This window comes from Pinus tabuliformis, chromosome 3_1, assembly GCF_031772625.1.
Source record: "Pinus tabuliformis cultivar Carrire ecotype Pingquan chromosome 3_1, CPIR1, whole genome shotgun sequence".
In the NCBI taxonomy this organism is placed as follows: Eukaryota; Viridiplantae; Streptophyta; class Pinopsida; order Pinales; family Pinaceae; genus Pinus; species Pinus tabuliformis.
Genome location: NC_142301.1, coordinates 673,887,774 through 673,909,569, shown reverse-complemented (window position 1 = coordinate 673,909,569; position 21,796 = coordinate 673,887,774). Strand labels below are relative to the sequence as shown.

Here is a 21,796-nt window from a genome sequence, read left to right as displayed (position 1 = left end):
AACGTGTGATGCTTTCATTGTCATGAGGTGGGCCATTTTACTACAAATTGTCCACTGAATAAATCCAAGAAGGGATCCTTGGAAGGATCAGAAGGTGAGGTACTTACCTCACAGTTCTAGTTGGATTTCACACTCTTCGCATGCATGGTTTCATCTATGGTGGGATGTGGTTGGCTTCTTGACAATGGAGCTTCTTTCCACATGACTGACGATAAGAGTTTGTTCAGTACCTTGGAGGAGAAATATCTCCAGATACTCGTAGCGATGGATAATGATGAAAAGTATAGTGTCTCAGGTGTAGGCACTATTGTTTTTCAGAGGGAGCATGGAGCTTGCATTACCTTGACCGATGTCAAGTATGTACCAGGACAAAGGAAAAATTTGGTGTTGATCGCAATGCTGGAAGACAAAGTCTATGATGTAGTCTTCATTAAGGGAAAGGTTTTCCTTCAACACATCACCACTAGACAGGTGAAGTAGATCGGTTCACGAGTCAAGAACCTATATGCTCTTGAGGTTCAAGATGCATGCAAAGCCTTGAGGAGCAAGGCAACTAATGGAGACTTGGTGGTTGAGAGGGAGAGTACATTACCTCTCAACATGCAGTGCTAGAAGAAGTCTCAGACAATTTTGGAGGAACCACAATTGGTGAAGCAACTTCAGGAAGTTGTGGAGCAGCCACAACTAGATAAGCCAAGAGGAGATCGAGTGGAGGCATATACTCATACAGAGACCTCCAGTAGGGGGAAATTTCGATCCAAGTGGGTAGAGGGATCACCTGCATCCATACCTCCAGGTCAGAGGTGGGGCGATGTGGAGTGAAAATGCTAAGAAGGCTAGAATAGGGGCATGATCATTGAGGTACCCAACCTCTTTAATTAGACCTTGCTACGGGAGCCCCGACGAGGAGTACCAGGACTGGATGAGTGGGTAGAGATAGATGTGGATCGAGAGGTAGAGAGAGCTACTGTGCGAGAATCCCAAGATAGTGCAAAGCTAGTAGACTACAACAATGCGAGAGGAACATGAGTGTTGCACCAGTGTAAGATGGCACGGAGAGGTGTGGAATGGTGCGAGATGCATGGAGTGTTGTAGCAACTCAGATGTCATAAAGGGAGCACTTTTTAGCAACAGAGGGAGCTTTAGCATCAGAGGGTGTTTCTAGCCCAATAGAGAGGTTAGTTGGGAAATTTTTTGTTTCTAGAGTTGTTGGAGCAACAACACTTGAGAGAAGTGTTGCTGCAGAACATTCCAAAGGTTCAGGATCGGGTTCGAGTTGAATGGCTTTCTTGTTGAGAGGGAGTGTTGAAAATGGCAACAAGAAATGCTAAAAATAGCATTGCTATAAAGAGAAGTTCGGGTATCAGGGTTGGACATAGCAACAACGAATGAAAAATGGAAGTGCTAAAAATAGCATTGCTATAAAAAGTATTTCGGGATAGATTCCAATTTTAGTTAGTCCATGAACTAAAATTGAGAAGTAAAATTCAAATTTGATCTTAGCATTTGTTTGAAAAATAATTAATTAATTCATCTTGAGTTAATTAGTTGTAGGAAGTCAAACATGAAGTCTATGTGAAGACATGCAACAATTTCCCCATTGATTGAGGAAGTTATCCCTTGATTAAAGGAGATCAGGATGAGTTGTAATTTGAGTTGTAATTAGTTGGCTTAGTTAATTGAGTCAAATCTAGCTAGATCAGTTCAAATAGTTTGTTGAACTAATTGTGAGTTCAGTTAGTTAATGCATGTAACTGTTGCACTTCAGATAACTGAATATTCTCTCATAAATAACTCATGCATGTCAGTTCAGTCAAAGACCCAATTGAGACCAGATGAAGGGATAGTGTACTATCAGTTGGAGGATTTTTTTCCTATATAGGAAACTCATCCATGCAAAAGGAATTATCTCCTTCAGGATTCTGCATTTACTACTGAGCCAAGTGAGCAATGTGAGGTCGGAATTCACACAAGTGGAAGCACTAGACCCCAGGAAAAACTGCGCAAGGAAATAAGAGGCTTGGAGGGCAGAGGAGAAGGTTTGTGAGAAGCCTTTGACTATCTATGAGCATTGAGGGATTGTACTGAGACCTGGATAGCTTGAGAGCTAAAGCTTTGTGTAATCTGGAGATATTTCCACTTGTATGATAATACAGATAGTGGGGTTTTTAGCTGAGGCTTTCCCCAGAGTATTCTTCTGTGTTCATGTGTGATTGATTTCTCATTCTCAGTTATATGTGTTCTAATTGATCTTGCTCATATTCGATTAAGCTTTCGCAAAGTTTGTTGTAGAAGTAGATCTTGTATTTTTCTTTAATATATTGCATAATCTATTGATCTACAATGGGAATTTCTACACTTATGACACTAAATAAAAGTAAACCTTTTTGTATATGGGCTTTAGGGAAAATCCCAAACTTAGGACTTACTTGATAGAGGCTCACCCCTTTTCAATTTAACCCTGTAAGCCCTGCATTGTTTTACACATTTAATGTCTACACCACTGGTATTAATACATATATGTATATCCTGTATAGATATTTCTTCCTGCATTCAAGGCATTTATAGAAAAATCACAATCTTCAGAACTATTCAACTAAGTCTCTTTCTTTTTAATTTACCCTTGCATACCAAAAATAGTTCAAGAAGTTTGGTGCAGTATTTAATTTCAACAATCAACATATACCAATGTATTTAGCCAAGGTAATGTAAATAGAATAATATAGGCATTCCTCAACTATTGATTCCATTATTCAACCAGAAAAGAGACATTCATTCATTAAAAAGGGAAACGACAGACAATTGCATCCACTCAATGACCATATGCATGCATACCTATGCACAATGTTCCCTTACATCACGAGAAGAAACATAGCAATAGATAGGGCTCTTAGCCTTGTGAGGTTCATCACAAGGAAGGCATAACAAAGGTGGAATCCTCTGTGAAGTGTAGGAATATCAATTCAAGTAGCTATAGTTAATGAGGCCATGCCTTACATAACACAAAATATAGATCTGTGGGACTGAGATCTAAATCAAACAAATGTGTTGACCCCACACCAGAGTCTATACTACTAAGATTTGGAGAAGACCCACACACATTTCAATAAGAGTAGGAGAGGAGATCCTCCATATTACTCCATTATAACACAACAATGAAATGCAAACATGTAACCCACATAACCAACATCCTTCAATAAGAAAGAAGTAGTCATGCTAATAGATCAGTGTCTAACCATTATTCTCATGCACTACCTCAACTACATCAAGCATTAAATCTCTTGAGGTGCAAACATTTCATCAAATTTTGTAGTTTTCACCACCAAAAATTAGATCCCTCTTGACTTGGGAGTTAAGTTGGATATAGGCTAGTATTATTAATTTTATAAAGATTTATTATATAAGTTTAACATATATACTTTTAAAAAACATCTAATATTATTAACCATGGATATTCGCTCCACTTTACCATGGATATTCAATAATAGGCTTTGTTACAATACTATGTCTCATGGTTTACTAACAGTGAATGCCCAAAAATGTGTATGGCACATGTTCATATCACATTTTTTCAATTAGTCAATTTAATTAAATGTGAAGAAAGAACATAATTGCTTTGGAGATAAATCTCAACCTTTGTCTTATAAATATGACTAAGAATATTCTAAAATATTATATTGAAACTAAATAGATACTATCTACTAAATAATTATTGATAATAAAATCAAAATTTTTAAAATTATTTCAAAATAGCAAAAAAAAATTTATACTTTTATTAAAATATATCTTTAATATTAATCCAATTATTTATATATATAAACTAAAATTAAAAAAAACTCAAAGTAAAATTAAAATTAAAATAATATTTTACTTTTCTTAAGTTCTAGACCTTTTTCACCTAACGTGAACTCATAGTGTTGATATTAACCATTTCGTTATCTAAATAAACATTAATAGTATGGAAATCATAGTTTCAATAAAAGTAAATTCAATTATTAAAAATAAAGTTATTATGTCAAATTCAAAGGAGTGTTTTTTTACCGTTTTATATCACTAGACATTAATAGTATGGAAATCATACTTTCAATAAAAGTAAATTCAATTATTAAAAATAAAGTTATTATGTCAAATTCAAAGGAGTGTGTTTTTACCGTTTTATATCACTAAGGAAGTTATTGAAACTTACAATTACAAACATAATATTTAAGTTTGTGAATTGTCTTTATTTTTATGATTTTCCAAATATCATGTTCTAATTTTATGTTTAGTAATTATGGAAATCGAAATAAGTTAAATTTTATAATGAATAAAAATTTTATTTTTATAATTAAATGATATATCTCGTGAATAAAAGGATATGTTCACAAGATGTAATTATTGTATTTGGGAATTATTTTTTATTTCTTCAAATTTATTTTTAGTATATATTAAGTATTTTGAAATTTAACTATAAAAATATTATATATAAATAATTAGTGTGCATAACATATATATAAACTAGATTCAAATGGATTATTGGGTGGTTTGGTCGATTTTTGGGACTCCAGATGGGCCAATCTTGGTGTACAATTTCTTTGTTGGCATTTAGTTCTTAGGGTATGTCAGAGGTTTTTTGTCTAAAATACACATCCTTAATCTATATGCTCCTTATGTTGGTAGACGAGATTTCTAGGACAAATTGAAAGCATGTGACCTGCTAAAAATATACTCATTGATTGTGGTTGGTGATTTCGATGCCAAACTATTGAGGCAGGAATGTTGGGGGACATGGTGTCCGGGGGATCCACCCCTAGACCGTTTATCCCTACTATTCACGACAAATAATTTGTGGAATATCCACCCTCTCACTCTTACCCCGACTTGGTACAATGGTAGATTGGGTGAGGACCACATCGACAAGAGATTGGACCGTTTTATTGTCCATGAAAACCTCATTGGACAATTCGGTGTTATGCACTCGAGGGTTATTAAGGCTCACATCTTTGATCACATGCCCATTGTACCACGATGGAAATTGGATGCGCCTCTCCTAGGTATTCCATTCAAATTTAATTATACATGGTTGGAGGACGAGGGCTTTGTCACACTTGCCATTGATTTTCTGAAGTCACATCATCGGGTGATGGACGTATCTCTGAGTCTAGATCTCACCTCTGTACTACATGAATTGAAGTGTTCGGTCTAAATATGGGAACGATGTTGGGCCTCCAAAATGTCTTCAAAATGACATCCACTTTCACCTTTATCGCCACCATTTCACTTACATGTCATAACTCCATAACCATATAACCTTTCACTAGACACCATTTTCATAAATATATGGGTTATGATCCTTATTTACCAAAGTTATTTATTTTATGTGTTTAAAGTGAATTTATGATTAAAAACTAGGAAATTAACATGGTTTCATGTATCTATATATGTGGCTTGATTTTCATGACATGTGTAGATCATTTTGAAGCTTCCAAGGCACCCTTATGTGGCCTCCAATGCTCAAATTCGAATTCCCTTCAAAGGAGATTTGGATAAAGGTCAAAGAAGGATATGTGTCCTATTTGGATTGTAACTCTATGAGGTGTCTCATCATTTCTTATTTGGATTAGAACTCTATGAGACACTTAGGGGATATGTGTCTCATTATGAGATATTTGGTTGTAATTATATGAGATTTTAGTGGATTCTCATTAAATAGGGTAGCTTCTTATGTTTTTGTATAAATAGGAGAGCCTTCTCCTTTGAAAGGCATGTGTAAAGTTGGAGAAATGTTCATGTTTTTAATAGAGAATTCGGAGCTTATACTTGGAGATTTGAAGATTTAGTTTTGCTTGCATACGAAGCTTTTTCACTTGTCATCCTCATACACCATTGGAATGGCCATTTAATGATTGTGAGATTTAATTTCTTTTATAGATTAAAGTTCAATTGCTTTCTTAGTATTAGTTTTAGAATGACTGTGTAATCTTTGCTTTTCTAAAAACATTTAAATAGGGAAGATTTATGTATTTTCTAATTGGATTAAGTTTGAGGCAAGGGCTCATAGTTATTTAGTTTCCTTTCATGTTCTGTTATTTACTTTCTTAGATAAAACCATCAATTCATTGTATAATTGAATAAAGGATCAGACCAAGAAGGTGACTTCAAATTGGGTGATTGAATGTTCAACCTATGCAATCATTGAGCTTTACATTTCCATGCTTTTATATTTTCTTTTAAGATCCTCATTTAATTGCATTAATTGATATTCCTAAAGATCATTCTAAGAAATTGATTTAATCATATTTCAAGATTGAATGGTTGAATATTTGATACATGCAATTACTGAGTTATTTTCTGCACACTTTACTTGCTTTTCTAGGACATTAGAAGTTAAAGTATAAATAGTTGCTTACACATCATCTAAAGAAGGTAACACTTCATAATTGAATGTTGGAGTAACTAAGCATACATTAGTTGTTTTTTATTTCACAGGTTAGTTGAATTTCATTTTCATTATTTGATTTCATATATTAGATGAATTGGTTTTCATTATTTTGTAGTTAGATTGATCTAAACTGAAAGACAATTTCTAGCACATATAGTGCATGCATGCTTCACAAGTTTACGAAACCCCCTGGTTGACAAATTAAATGACATACAATCACTTTGCCCCAACATTTTGGCGTTGTTGCCGGGAAAGTGTGCATAGGAACTAACTTTCACTTTAGAGTGTATTTTATTTTATTTTGTTTTTACTAACCATATATGGACAAAGGATCTAGAATGCAGCAAAAAGACTACATTGAGGAATGGTATCAAGAAGCGGTTGCGTTACAATATTCATCAATTCTTCAAGAGATCCTTGCGGCAGATCGAAAGGTCAAGTCTATTTCGCGTATCCTTACAAAGAATGAGGTACATTTTTCAAGTTGGGATATGAGAATTTCAAAAATTGTAATATGTAAATGGCTTCATTGGAAGCATGAATATACATAAAAAAAATAATTAAAAAATAGTTTTTAGATAAATAGGAAAAATAAAAATAAATTTTTGTATTTTTTAGGATAAATTTGATGTTTTATGGTGCAGTAAGAACCACCCATCTACTAACCCTTTGTAGGAAAAATTTGCAATAAAACAAATGGTTGAGAACAAGGAGTGCAAGTGAAGATCACGAACGATAATTTAAGGTATGAGATCAAGACTTTTCATTTTATTTTTGCAAAATTTACAGAAGAATTGATTGATAAAATCTTGACTATGCGAAAAAAATAAATCTCTCAAGTATGCTCTCCTTCTACACTTTGTATGACCCGGAAGATCAGAAAAAGAAATTGTTTTGTTAGTATATCATAAAAATTATTTAGCTACAGAATGCAATTCTGCAGCTAATTTCTGTTTTCATAATTTGATTTAATTCAATTTGATTTTTCAATAAACTTTAAAAAAAATGCATTTTCTTTATTGATAAATTGTTTTGTTTTAAATGGAATATATATGTATATATTTTTAATTCAAAAAAAAATGTAACATATATAATTAAAAAACAAAAAAAACAAAACATAAAATTTTTATATAAAACAACCAACGCAATGGCCCATGGCCTTTGAAAAACTTTTATCTCTACAGAGATATCAGTCTTCAGAATGGCTACCTCTATCCTCAATATAGACAGTGAAGCCGAGAATACTGAGATTTACCAAAAGGGACGAGAAGCTAAGATTCGTGCTGAGCGTCAAAGCCAAGGCTCTGAATACTTAGCCGTGAGCATCAGTCAAAACTCATGGGCTATTGTTTTGGCATGATGGACAACACGTTGCACAGAGCCCAGTTTTAGTCACCGTAGAAAACAATCCATCGAAATTTCCTACCTCTATGTACTTGCAAAATAAAACAATGTAATACTGATCTAGCTGGCCGAAGGGGTGGAATGAATTTGCTCTGTTAGCACCTAAATCTACCTCAAGCTGAAAAAGGCAGGTCTAGGGTAACATCAAACCATGCTTAACCTGGTAGCTAGCCCTACCAGGTCGGGAGAGGGCTCTCTCCTGATCTGGTCGCTAGCCCTACTAGGTCGGGAGAGGGCTCTCTCCTGACCTGGTAGGGCTGGCTACTAGGTTAAGCATGGTTTGATTTTACCTTAGACCTGCCTTTTTCAGCCTGAGGTAGATTTAGGCACTAACATATTGGTGACCATACTGGGGAAGAAATTTTTGTTTGTTTCTTATCGTTGTTTACTTTATAAACTACAGACGGAGCCTGAAGTTAGCCAGGTAGCCTTCAAAGTGTTCTTGCTCTGCAAGTGCATAGTAGATGAACGCTGCTTCAGTCAATCTCTGGTTTAGTTTATGAACTGAACATATAGTTTCCTGAGAAAAATGTAATCAAGTTCAGATCTGATTGTTGATGGTGGACAACGATCAAACACGGCAAGGCTGAAATCATTCACCTGACAACTCTAAATCAGTTTCAAGATCAGATCCAAGAACTCCACTGGAGGATGAACCTGATCAGCAGAAACATGAAAGGACAATATGGAAAGATCAAGTATTCAAGTTGGAATTTCATCCAAGACATTTTGTTCTTTGTTATAAATTATTTCTTCTCTTTTCCTGAGAATGTCAAGAGAGCTTTGCAAAGTATATTGTATTTGAGAAAAGATCCTCAGCCTACATTTGATTCATTCCCTTTGAAGATTGTGAATACAAAATGTTTGCATGCCTTTGAGCTTGATCAAGACCCTTTTTCCGAATCTTGTGATGACCGTCTTCAAAATGATGAACCTCAAGAGACCAAGACTGATTCTACACCTTCTGTACATACACCTATACCTTGTAAAATTCTAGATTGATACAAGCCTTTGATTTTACCTCCTATATCCCATGTTTTCCCTAAAAATCATGACTTATATCTACCAAGATTTGATGGTGAACGCGACAACATCACTGTTGAGAGACATGTATTTAATTTTGAGTCTTTTCTTGATCTTTTTGAAATTGATGAAGAAGATGTTAGTATTAGGCGTTTTGCTCTTTCTTTGCAAGGCAAAGTCAAGAGATGTTTCAAAACCCCGCCTGATGCGAGCATCTCAGATTTACAGTAGCTCGTCAAAGTTTTCCTCGATAAGTGAATGATCAGACAAAACCTTTTCTTGATTATGGAAGAGTATAACTAGTTGAAAAGACTGCCCGGGGAGAGTACAACAATTTTCTGCCAGATTTAACCAAGTCTATTTTTCGATGCTGGTTAATATAAGACCTCCTCCTGCATCTGCTCTCTTGCACTAACCAGGTGCCTTTGATCCAGAAATGGAGTTTCAGCTGAGAGAAAGGAACCTTGCAACACTTGAAGTGATGCAGAATAGTGCAGTAGATGTAGAGGCTCATCTGCTGATCAGAAGGGCAAGGTTGAAGGAAGAAGAGATGAAGAACATAAACCTAGAGGAATCAACATCTTTAGAGGTGAAGCTCAACATTTTGGTAAGTGCAGTGGAAGAGATGATGTGGAAGATCACTACAAGGAATGAATATAATGTTCAAGCCCATGGCTCGCTAATTGGAGAAGAACAAGTTGCTGATCCAAAACATTTTTTTTCTTATCCCAATTGTCAGAGATCTGATAATGATTGTTTTATAGATCATCTTGGAGAAGAGAGATCTGTTGATATGACATGCATGCTTGATGATGTATCTTTTACTGATTAGTTGCCTCAGTTTGATCAATATGGTGATGATTATGTTCTCCAAACAGAAACTAGTCTTGCAGACAAATCAGCAGTTAGTTTGTGGGACGAGGAAGTTCACTTTCAGCAACTCGAATACAGTGTTCAACCATCACATATCAGCTATGGAAGTGAGGAGGGAAGTGCAACAAATTTTGAATTAACTGAAGGGTCTTTGCCATTTTGTTTTTCTTCATTTTAGTTCATCAGAAACAACATTCATGCAATCAGAAATCAATTGTCGAAAAGTCTTGATCTGGACTATATTAAGGACAATGAAATTCTTGTTCAAGACTTCTTATATCCATATTTCTAGCCCTCCCTTGTTCAAGACTTCTTATATCCAGAGTTCCAGCCCCTGAATGCCATTGATTATCAAGTTGCAAATGAAGACTTGGAAGTTGGCACATATGATCAAATGATGCAAGATGATTCCGTACCTTTCTATTTTGAATCATTTCAGTCTTTGAAGGAAAATTTGCATAGTACATTTTCAGTAAAGAATGAGCAGCCTGTAGGGAATCATGTAATCTCATCGGAACCAATAAAAAATGGGTTGCAGTAGTCTTTTCAAGTTTTTCACGATCTAATAGCTGATGTGTTGGATGATGTCTACAGTCAAAGTCCTTCTCCATTGACTACCTGTGAGCTTGAAGCAAGTACTGATACAAATTTGATCCGACAATCGGTTTCTTTGTCATTATCAGTAGGAGTCTCATCACAAAGCTCAGATGAAGGTTTTCATTCATGGTACGAGGAGAAGAAAAGTAATCCATTGGATGAGCTAAGTCCCAGTGTGCATGAATTTCAAGATCCTTATGCAGTGTTTTTGGAGGTGGATAGAGAATCCATACAAGTTTCAATGGGAGTTGCCTTTCAATAGTTCTCTCTTGTTTTTCATAAGCAAGCACTTGCGGAGAATTCAAACAACAGCCAGAATACTTACTTGGTTGCATTGTTTGTTTCATTTCACTTGATCAGGTGATGAATGGAACATCTAGAGTAGGTTTTATTGAATAAGCTCTATTTTGAGCATCGTTTTCAGTTTTTTGGTTGTGTTTAAGTATCGAGTCAGTTTTTAGTTGAGTTAGAGTCAATTTGTGTCGTCAAGTCGTCAGTTTTGAGTCAAATTGGTTTTGGTTTGCTGAAGTTATTGAATCCATAGTCCAATGGAAGAGGCATTGTCTGCTTTCCAGAGATCTGTAGTTCTTGTCACCTCCAAGGAGCTACCATCCCCATTGGAGCCAATGTTAGTGTCGGTATCTTCATCCCTCCATCAGTGATCAAAATTCTCTTTTTTCATTTCATTCTAGGTGTCTTATCTGATCAGCTGCATTCCATTAGGTCATGGATCATCTGATGGTAGTGGCTCATTATCAATTCTCCCTCATGATCTTTACCTGCTGGCCTATTTTCACAAATTCAAGTCATTTACAGTCATTTTCTATCTTTACACTTGCAAAAGCCATTTTTAGGGTTTTAGGTATCATTAGGTCTAGGGTTTTCCATCAAAGTCTTGTAAAAGCTTAATAATGGTTAGTGGGCACATGAGGAGGTCAAATAATGTCTCAGCATCAAAAATTTCAATAATCACATGCTCAGTAATTGATTTTTCCTCAAAACCCTGTTTTGAGGAAAAATAGAGTTTTATATTCTATATATAAAAATTTCATGTAATTTTAATTTTCCTATATGTAATAAGTCCGGAAATGCAGCCCTGGGTCACCTTTCCAAACTCCTGCACTCCAGATCCTACAAAAGAGACAAGAAAATCCAAACATTAATCCATCAAATGTCAAAAAGAGAGTCAAACTGCAAAACAAAGTTTTTAGAAGGATAAAGTGAAAAGCAAACTTTAGAAAGTGGGTTTTATAAATGAATAAATTAAAGTAAAAAGGTATATAAAGTGTTTCTTGGGTTAAAGACTTCATTTGTGCAAAAAGAAAGATAGAACAAGTGAAAATCACGATTGGAGGCGAAGAAAGGAAAATTGCAGCAAAATTGTGAAAATCTTCTTGGTGTGGCACACCTGCTCGCTGCGGCGCACCGGGCACAGAAATTGCACAGAAACTTGAACTAACACGATGCACCTGAGTGTTGGCGTCGCGCACCAGTCTGCCAAGCCTAAACTTCACTCAATCGACCTCCTCCAAGCTCCAAATCTTTGCAATCTTCATTCTACAATTAAGTGAAACATTCCACTTTGCCATTTCAATGGTTTTGATCATCTTTGATGGTGTGTAAATAGGTGAAAAGATAAACCCTAGTTTGTTGCACAATCATATTGCAAAAAATTGTCTAAGGTTTTGAAAGTTGTAATTTTTGTTGTTGCTCCCTGCAATCATTTTCACATTCCTCCACTACACTCCCCTCATTTCATTTCCCATTCCCCATCTCATTTCCACTCATCCTACTCCCCTATCCCCAAAACCATAAAAATCCAATACAAATTCCAACTATTCCTAAACCCTATCACTTCCCAAAAACCCAACAACCAGCATCACAATCCCTCATTCACTGTCCCCCTCATCAATCCCATTCATTAAACAACAAACATCTATTTTTAACATAAAATCTCTTCATACTCATCATTGAACATCAAAAAGTGACAAATATGGAAACAGATTTAGCCTATGAAAGAAATGAGGAAACTGTGAGTGATTCCTCCCAAGAAATTCATGCACTAAGAAAACCACACAAGGGAGGAAAACACAGCCGGGAGGAGCCAACTACACTCACAGAGCTATTGGCTTGTCTTCTTGCTGTAGCATGTTTCAAACATCAATCTTGCTACCAGTTTTGTGAGATGGTGGAAAGAGTCAAATACCACCATGAGCTTGCTAGACTTTTTTTCGTTCATCTTCACAATGGCCAGGTCAATTTAGCAAGTGTTACCTTCACTTTGACACCTGAAACTATAGCTGAAACAACAGGTATTTCGAATGTGGGCAAACAGTAGAACAAAGGACAACTCGTAGACAAAGAGCATTACAAGCCTTATATCAAGGCTGGTTATCAGAAGCAAATCAGTAGGGTCATTCCTTTCAGATACCTATAGGACACATATGCTCCACTCATGAAGCTCATTATTAAATACTTCAGCTGTGAAGGCAGATTTTCTCGCTTGTATACCTATCGTGTCAGATTATTAACGAATTTTACTAGAGTGAGGATGATGAACCTCCCCTATTTCATCTGTCGGAATATTGAGAAAATGACCACATTGGTGCAAAGGAAACCTCCTCATCAGTATTACAACAACATCTATCACTTTCCATTGATCAAGATTGTGGTTTTGCATCAGCTGAGCTTGTTGTATGTTTCACGGGATGATTTCATTGCACATGAGGTTTTCAAAAGCCCTCAAGTGACCCCATCAGTATTCCATGAGGCAGGAGAGCCTTCACATCAGCAAGAAGTCCATGAGACTCAAACCACCAGTGTGCCATTATTTGTCACTTACCAAAAGGGCACAAGGAGATTATTTGCAGCAGCCAAACAAGTACTATCTCCACCTTTGGTGGAAGGGGTCTCATCTCCTTCATCAGATCAAAGGCAAATGTTATCTTCACCCGAGGTGAAAGGGGCTTTTCCTTCTTCTTCAACAAAGCAGGTACAAGACAAAGGGAAACAACCATTGCATGAAGAGGGGCCTTCTGAAGGTCAAGAGAGAGATTTCATTTTGATTCAAGATGAGGATACTGATTTGGGCTCCCAAAGCTCAGAACTCAAGGAAATCATCAAAGAACAAGAAGCTGACATTCATGATTTATCTCTTAACCTTGAAAGAGCTAAGTGGATCATAAATTACCTTGAGCAATGGAACAAGCAGTTGGAGGATAAGCAGACAATCATGGAGCTACAAAACATAAGGGAAAATAGGCAAGCAACAAAGAGGAGGAAATTCAAATTGACATCACTTGAGCAAGAGATTGATGCTGATTGGGAATCTTGGCTAGAGAGGGAAAATGTGCACTTGGAGAAGCTACTTGAGAAATCCAATAAGGAGAAAAATATGTTGAGGCACATGGCTTATCACTATTTGGCACGAAACAAGATTTGCAAAGCAAGGATAAGGAGCTTAAAGGCCAAGTTGAGGAAAACTTTGAGGTGCAAGAAAGAGAAAGATAAGCTCAAGATCTTGGCTGAAGCTTCCTTGGCCCAACATAGTACTTGATGCAGGTCACTCATGCAAAATTTCAAGAAATTTGGCACACTTTTTGACAATTTTGAAATTTTGAAGGAAAAAACATGTTTTTCTAGCTGGTGCGTAGCGCCACCCGATGCTCGCTTTTGATAGGGATCTATTCTGGAGTAAAAATTTATATTTTTGGATTCCTCATGAAAAATTATGCATACCCAGAAATTACTAGAAATTTTTGACAAGTTTTGGGCCTCAAAAAGGGTCACAAACACCTCAAAATGCCCTCTTTGCCACTTTTTGGCCACACAAGAAGCAATGTTGGGAGAACAGATTTTTGGAGGGGAGAATGGACACCAAATTCAAAATTTCCACTTGTTCGGGAAAGTAGACAGATAGACCTTTCCAACAAGCCTACTTGGAGAAAATTTTGTGAAGGGGAAGGCCTCCAAAATCAGCTAGGAAAAAGTGCTATGCACAGGAAAAGTGGCGCTACACACAGGAGGAAAAAATGCCATTTTTGCTAAAAAAGCTCTGTTTTTTGCCTAGTTTTTTCTAAGTTTGACTTTTCTCTCTCATGGTAAAAATAATGATTTAAATTGATGAAAATTGATGGAATTTGATGTAAAAATGATGAAATTTGACTCATGGAGGTAGATACATCATGTATAGGTGGGTTTGAATTGAATGAATCAGTGTCCTAGGCTTTAGAAGCAAGTTGTTCCACTGCCTACTTTTTAGTTCTTAGTTTACATCTTGTTGAAACAACTCCTAAACTCATGAATTCAACCCCTAAAGCCTAGTATGAGTGGTTGGTTGCCTATATCTAGTACTTTTTTAGTCATTTGTAAAGGTTGGACTCTTGTGAATGCTTTGAGCATTATTGTACATTCATCTCTGCAGTTTGGCAAAGGAATAGACCATGGTTTGTAGCATTTTGTGGGATTCTTGTGGCAAGTTGATTTGATATTTCTTTTCCTTCTGTGATTCAAGTTTCCATGTGTTTATGTATGCCATTATCTCTCTCTCTTTTTAGCTGAACTAAATAAATCAAGGATAAATGTAGAAATCATTGATGTTGCAGTGCTCGACCTAGGGTTTGTTTAGTTTCTTATGTTTTCAACTGTTTGAAGAGGATTCCTGAGACTCTCATGCCCTCTCCAGATCCTCACCAGTATTAAGACTCTCCATTTCACTTAATCCAAGGTACTAAACCATTTTCCTACCTCGCCCCACAGAAACCTTTGCAAGACTGAGTCCATTCCCCGGACCCAAATCTGACTTTCACATTTGAGCCAACAAACCAACATAAAATTCAATCGAACTCCTCTGAGAATATACCTAGCCTAAAATTAGTCTTTATATCAGTCATCTCAAGCTTTATTGGCCATATTTTTCCGAGATTGACAAGAAAAGAGCCCTCTCCCAACCTGGTAGGGCTAGCTACCAGGTTAAGCGTGGTTTGATGTTACCCTAGACCTGCCTCTTTCAGCCTGAGGTAGATTTAGGCGCTAACACGCTCCATAGCATATGATGGGTGTGGTATCTTAACCTCCATAACTTGGAGTGTCTCGATCTACACATTCCGCACAACATATTGGATCACCATTGCTAGAAATGAATTTTATTGCTGGATCACCATTGCGAGAAAATGCAAAACTTAAAAATGTCAATTTAGAAACGAGATTTTCGACCAAATGAAAACAAATTTTGGAAAACTGAGACATGGTTTTTTCTCAAGATAGGCCTAACTAAATAACCCAAAAACGGTTCCCTCAATTTCACAACCGTTTGACATAAATATGAGATTCTTCAGGACACTCTTTCAGTCACTGCGTGAGGAAAAACGATTTCTGTTTAATACACAGTGAACTATTTGAAAATGGCACGGGAATCAAAATTTGCACGCATTCCTCCTCTCTCTTGAGCCTTAGAAAATCTTTTTCGTTGGCTTTACATTCACTCTTACTTGCTTGTGCCAAGGAGGACTTCCTAAGGATTTTCTCTTCATTCAAACATGCCGATCAAAAAACTTTTTACCGACTTTATTTGCAGATGATAGGTTCCATGCATGGGAATATACAAGATGGATTTGAATTTCTCTACAAAGAGACTCAAGTGATGACTGCACTAGGCACTTTAGAGCAGTTGATTGAAAATCAGAACCTGGATGTTTTGCATGAAGAAAATGGTAGTTAAGCATACAAAACTTCAGAAATGATGTCAAACAAGAGTTGGCGAGGAGAAAACTCAGTGAGATACACTACTTGAAGAGTATGTTAGAGAAGTTGTAAGAACAAAACTAGATAGACAAAAAACACATAGAATTATTGCGCAGTACAAGAGATGATTTGAGAGACTATAATGCACCTCTCAAAGAGATATGTCAGAGCATGAATGTGCACTTTGATTCATAACTGGGATAGGATCTGACAATAATTAAACGTCAATCACTGATCCTCCACCGGTTCTTTCTCAGTACTAAAACACTTGTTCAACATTTGCACTATATATATATATTTACTAAAGTTATGCCTTCCAAAGACTTGAACAAGTAAAGAAATTCAGCCAGTTTGCTGAAAGAGGACTGAGTTGGAATACGGAAAATAGTGTCACTCTTGAGGATCTGGGCTTGAAGTTACATGAAAGTGTTGACAAAGATGAATGTTTAAATCAAGTGAATTGTAGTCAGTTTTAATGCTCAAAACTTCCAATCTTGGAATAGATGGGAAAATTTCTCATCGATTATTAAACTAAAGGTCTGTTTCATACTTCTTTTTCTCTTTGCAAAAAAATAAATAAAATTATATATATATTTGTTAATTTTTTGTAAAAGAGGCATTGCAATTATCACTGGATTTTGGCTCCAGTAAACCACAACATTGTTTCTTGCTCTTTGAATTCATTTTTGGTTATTTATTGACTTGGGTTGTTTGTTCAGGATTTTAGCTACAGAAACTATGCATATTCTGCAACTGAACAACGATTCTGCAGCTAATTGACAATTCTGCAGCTGAACAATGATTTTGCAGCTAATCGACAATTCTGCTGCTAGAAAACAATTCTGCAGCTATGCATTTAACTCAATGATTTATTTGTCAAATAATGCATTCTAGCCATAAATTCATGATCAACATGCCATTTCATCTGCTTACATCCACTTTCACCTTTATCACCACCATTTCACTCACATCCACTTTCACCTTTATCGCCACCATTTCACTCACATGTCACAACTACGTAACCATATAATCTTTCATTAGCCAACATTTTCATAAATATATGGGTTAGGATCCTTATTTACCAAAGTTATTTATTTTATGTGTTTAAAGTGAATTCATGATTAAAAACTAGGAAATTAACATGGTTTCATGTATCTATACATGTGGCTTGAGTTTCATGACATGTGTAGGTCATTCGGAAGCTTCCAAGGCACCCTTATGTGGCCTCCAATGCTCAAATTCGAATTCCCTTCAAAGGAGATTTGGATAAAGATCAAAGAAGGATATGTGTCCTATTTGGATTGTAACTCTATGAGGTGTCTAATCATTTCTTATTTGGATTAGAACTCTATGAGACACTTAGGGGATATGTGTCTCATTATGAGCTATTTGGTTGTAACTATATGAGATTTTAGTGGATTCCCATTAAATAGGGTAGCTTCTTATGTTTTTGTATAAATAGGAGAGCCTTCTCCTTTGAAAGGCATGTGTAAAGTTGGAGAAATGCTCATGTTTTTAATAGAGAATTTGGAGATTATACTTGGAGATTTGAAGATTTAGTTTTGCTTGCATACGGAGCTTTTTCACTTGCCATCCTCATACACCATTTGAATGGCCATTTAATGATTGTGAGATTTAATTGCTTTTATAGATTAAAGTTCATTTGCTTTCTTAGTATTAGTTTTAGAATGACTGTGTAATCTTTTCTTTTCTAAAAACATTTAAATAAGGAAGATTTATGTATTTTCTAATTGGATTAAGTTTGAGGCAAGGGCTCCTAGTTATTTAGTTTCCTTTCATGTTCTGTTATTTACTTTCTTAGATAAAACAATCAATTCATTATATAATTGAATAAAGGATCAGGCCAAGAAGGTGACTTCAAATTGGGTGATTGAATGTTCAACCTATGCAATCATTGAGCTTTACTTTTCCATGCTTTTATATTTGCTTTTAAGATCCTCATTTAATTGCATTAACTGATATTCCTAAAGATCATTATAAGAAATTGATTTAATCATATTTCAAGATTGAATGGTTGAATATTTGATACATGCAATTACTGAGTTATTTTTTGCACACTTTACTTGCTTTTCTAGGACATTAGAAGTTAAAGTATAAATAGTTGCTTACACATCATCTAAAGAAGGTAACACTTCATAATCGAATGCTGGAGTAACTAAGCATACATTAGTTGTTTTTTATTTCACAAGTTAGTTGAATTTCATTTTCATTATTTGATTTCATATATTAGATGAATTGGTTTTCATTATTTTGTAGTTAGATTGATCTAAACTGAAAGACAATTTCTAGCACATACAGTGCATGCATGCTTCACAAGTTTACAAAACCCCCGGGTTGACAAATTAAATGAGAGGAAATCACTTTGCCCCAACAAACGAATGAAAAAGAAGGCTCTCATACAAGATCTACAGTCCATTACAAGAGATATACAAGGTCTGATGGAAATAATGGAATGTGATTCACCTCCATTAGATTCCTCGGAAAAACTAAAAGCACTAGAACATCGAAAAAGACAAATCTTACATATTTAGGAAACCAATTGGCGACTTAATAGTCGAGCCATTTAGTTAAAGAAGGGTGATCAAAACACCAAATATTTTCACCATATTGCAAATCAACGGAGGAATGAGAATACAATATGGAGGATCTGTGGCCAAGATGGAGAAATGGTGCATAGGACAGTGGATATTCAATGGGAGGTTGCCATGTATTTCAAGACATTTTTCCAGGGGCGACCTGATGTAAACATTGAGGACCAAGTTTGGGGTATATTGAAATATCCTCAAATGTTCAATGAGGACTTAAATAATCTAGTATACGGACCGGTCAATATTGAGGAGATCCACCAGACACTAAAAATATTTGCTAAGGAAAAAATTCTAGGCCAGACGACTCGACTGTGGTATTCTTCCTATACTTCTTTGATTTTATTACAAAGGATCTCCTAGATATGGTGGAAGAGACTAGAACACTAGGTTGCATATATGGTTCCATAAGCTTGACATTCATTGCATTGGTTCTTAAGACATTGGAGACACAGTCCTTCTTGGACTACCAGCCCATATCCCTTTGCAATATTTTGTATAAAATTATCTCAAAGATTATTGTGGAGTGCATAAAAGGCACCCTCTTGGTACATATCAATCGAGAGCTATCGGGTTTTCTGCATAACAAGTTGATACATGATGTGGTCTCCATTGCACAAGAGACTATACACTTAATACATTCCAGGAATTTAAAAGCTCTGGTGATGAAGATTGACCTTTTTAAGGCTTATGACTACTTGGATTGGGAATTCCTGAGATTTTTATTACTGAAGATTTGACTCACAAATCCTATCATTTAATGGATTATGGCATGTGTATCTGGTGCACACTTTTCTCTTCTGATTAATGGTTACCCATAGACTTTTTTTGGTGATGGGTAGGGACACTGCCAAGGATTCTCTCTATAACCACTTTTATTCATAATGGTAATGGTTTGTTTAAGCAACAAGATTAGAGCAGCTACTGCAAAAGGTCTATTTAAGGGAGTCCATATATGCTCAGGTATATCAGTTTCTCACAATCTATTTGTAGATGATATATTGGTATTTGGTGTGTTGTCTAGGGTCTTATGGAGAAACTTCCACAACATATTGGCTTGATTCAGGTCTGCTACAAGATTGATGGCAAATGACTGTAAGTCATACATCCTATACTCTGCAAGGGATATGAGGGATATCACCGACATTTCCAACATGTTCAATTACAACTGTAAACCATTGTTGGAGGGACTCACATATCTGGGATGTAATTTAAAGCCAGTAAATTACAGGAATGAAGACTGGTACTGGATTCTAGATAAATTTAAAAAGAGGGTAAATGCCTGGACTCACAAATGGTTGTCACTTGGGGGAAGATTCATTCTTGTACAAGAAGTACTTCTACAGATGGGAATGTATTGGGCACACCTATTCAGTCTTCTTGCAACCATCATCCATAAAATAAAATCTATTTTGGCGCACTTCATTTGGGCGGGTCAAAATACTAAAGGAAAATATCACCTTAAAAAACTGGATAATCTAACAGTGTCGAGGGAAGTGGGTGGATGGGGCATTTTGGATACACATGGAAGGTTTATGGCGGGACATCATATTTACAAAATATTTGAACAGGAGGGACCCTGTGGCATGGAGTAGGACGAGCACACTTGGGAAGGTAAGTGGATCATATATTTTGAGGAGTTTTCATAAGGTGAAGAGAATTTTTCTTCAGAGACTTTGTTGGAAATTCGGTAGAGGCTCATAGATCATTATTGGTACATATTTGATTAAGGATGTCGTTGGCACATGACAATGATCGGAACATCTCCTGCTTAGTCTACACACACATGACATATTCTATCTGAATCATATTATCGCTTGATGGAATGATAACACACCTATGTGGATATGGGCTGAGGATTTTGGCATACCTGATGATCTGATTTTGGAATGGGAAACATTCATTTTCACACTCAGACATGCAGGAATGTGCAACATGGGGGAGGAGGATCACATTACTTGGGTGGGTGCACTTAACTCAAAAGGAGTTGTGGTTGTGGATATATATAAACACCTTATCTTCCCTTCCTAAGGATTATAGTCAAACTGGTACCATAAGGTATGGAAACTTCATATTCCTCACAAAATCACTTTGTTTAATTCGTTGGTATGGCAGAATAAAAACCTCACATGGGATAATCTATGCAAGAAGGGTATCCAGTCATTTCCCAGGATGAACAATGCATTGCACAGTTTCAAGCCTCAGGACGTACCCTTGGCTGCTGGGACTACATAATGCGCAATTCCCTCATCTAGTCTCCCTCACTTGATCATGAGAATTGCGCAATCCTTATCATCAATCTGTGTTTGCTACTTGGTCTAGCTTTGAAAGTTGATTTGCAAAAACTAACGTTTTCTTGCCATGAGTGCCTTTTCCCTCTAGTAGGTACAACAATTGTTGAGCACTTCTCTTCAACAGTCGTTGTTACCATGGCACCAAAGAGAGCTTCTTCAAAAGATACCAAAGAAATTAGTACTAGGGAAGTAGTTGAGAGCATGCCAATTAACTTACCAGTGTATTCAAACACTCAACTGTATGTGGAAAAGGAATAAGATCTTACATAGCATAAAGTAAATGAATCATTTTCGGAAAAGGGCTTCAAAGCATATCTAGAGGACTGACAAGTATATGTCAATGTTCAACAGTTAGGATTACACATGGTTGCATGCAGATATCCAGCCTTCCCATGTGCAGATGTCATCAACTGGGTGGTTTCACATATTGATGTTAGAACTATGACTTTGTACAGTGCCAACAGACAGAAGCTTGCTACTTTTATAGCAGAAGATTACCATCTTATGTACCATTTTCCCCAGCTAGAAGAACTCATGGATTCATACTTCTATGCCACCAACAACTATTTGAGCATGAAAGACATTGTTAAAGGTTGGGTGAAAGAGCCATCAAAGTTTTGACAAATGGAAATGTGGAGGATATTTGAGGAAGAAAAGTAGAAGCAAGAACAAGAAGAGAAGAAGAAGAAGGAAGAAGAAGAGAGGCAAGGTGTAAAACAATGTAGAAGAAATATAAAGAGCAAGAACAAAAGCGACCACCAACAGAGGAGGAGAGTAGACATATACAAGACAAGGAGCTTGCTCAGAAGATTGAAGAATTAATTGAGATTGTAGAC

At 36.2% G+C, this 21,796-nt stretch overlaps 1 pseudogene; it reads left to right on the top strand.

Moving 5' to 3' along the window:
* Nucleotides 1-15,371: 15,371 nt before the first annotated feature.
* LOC149188895 (uncharacterized) lies at nucleotides 15,372-16,255 on the top strand (annotated as a pseudogene).
* Nucleotides 16,256-21,796: the final 5,541 nt, after the last annotated feature.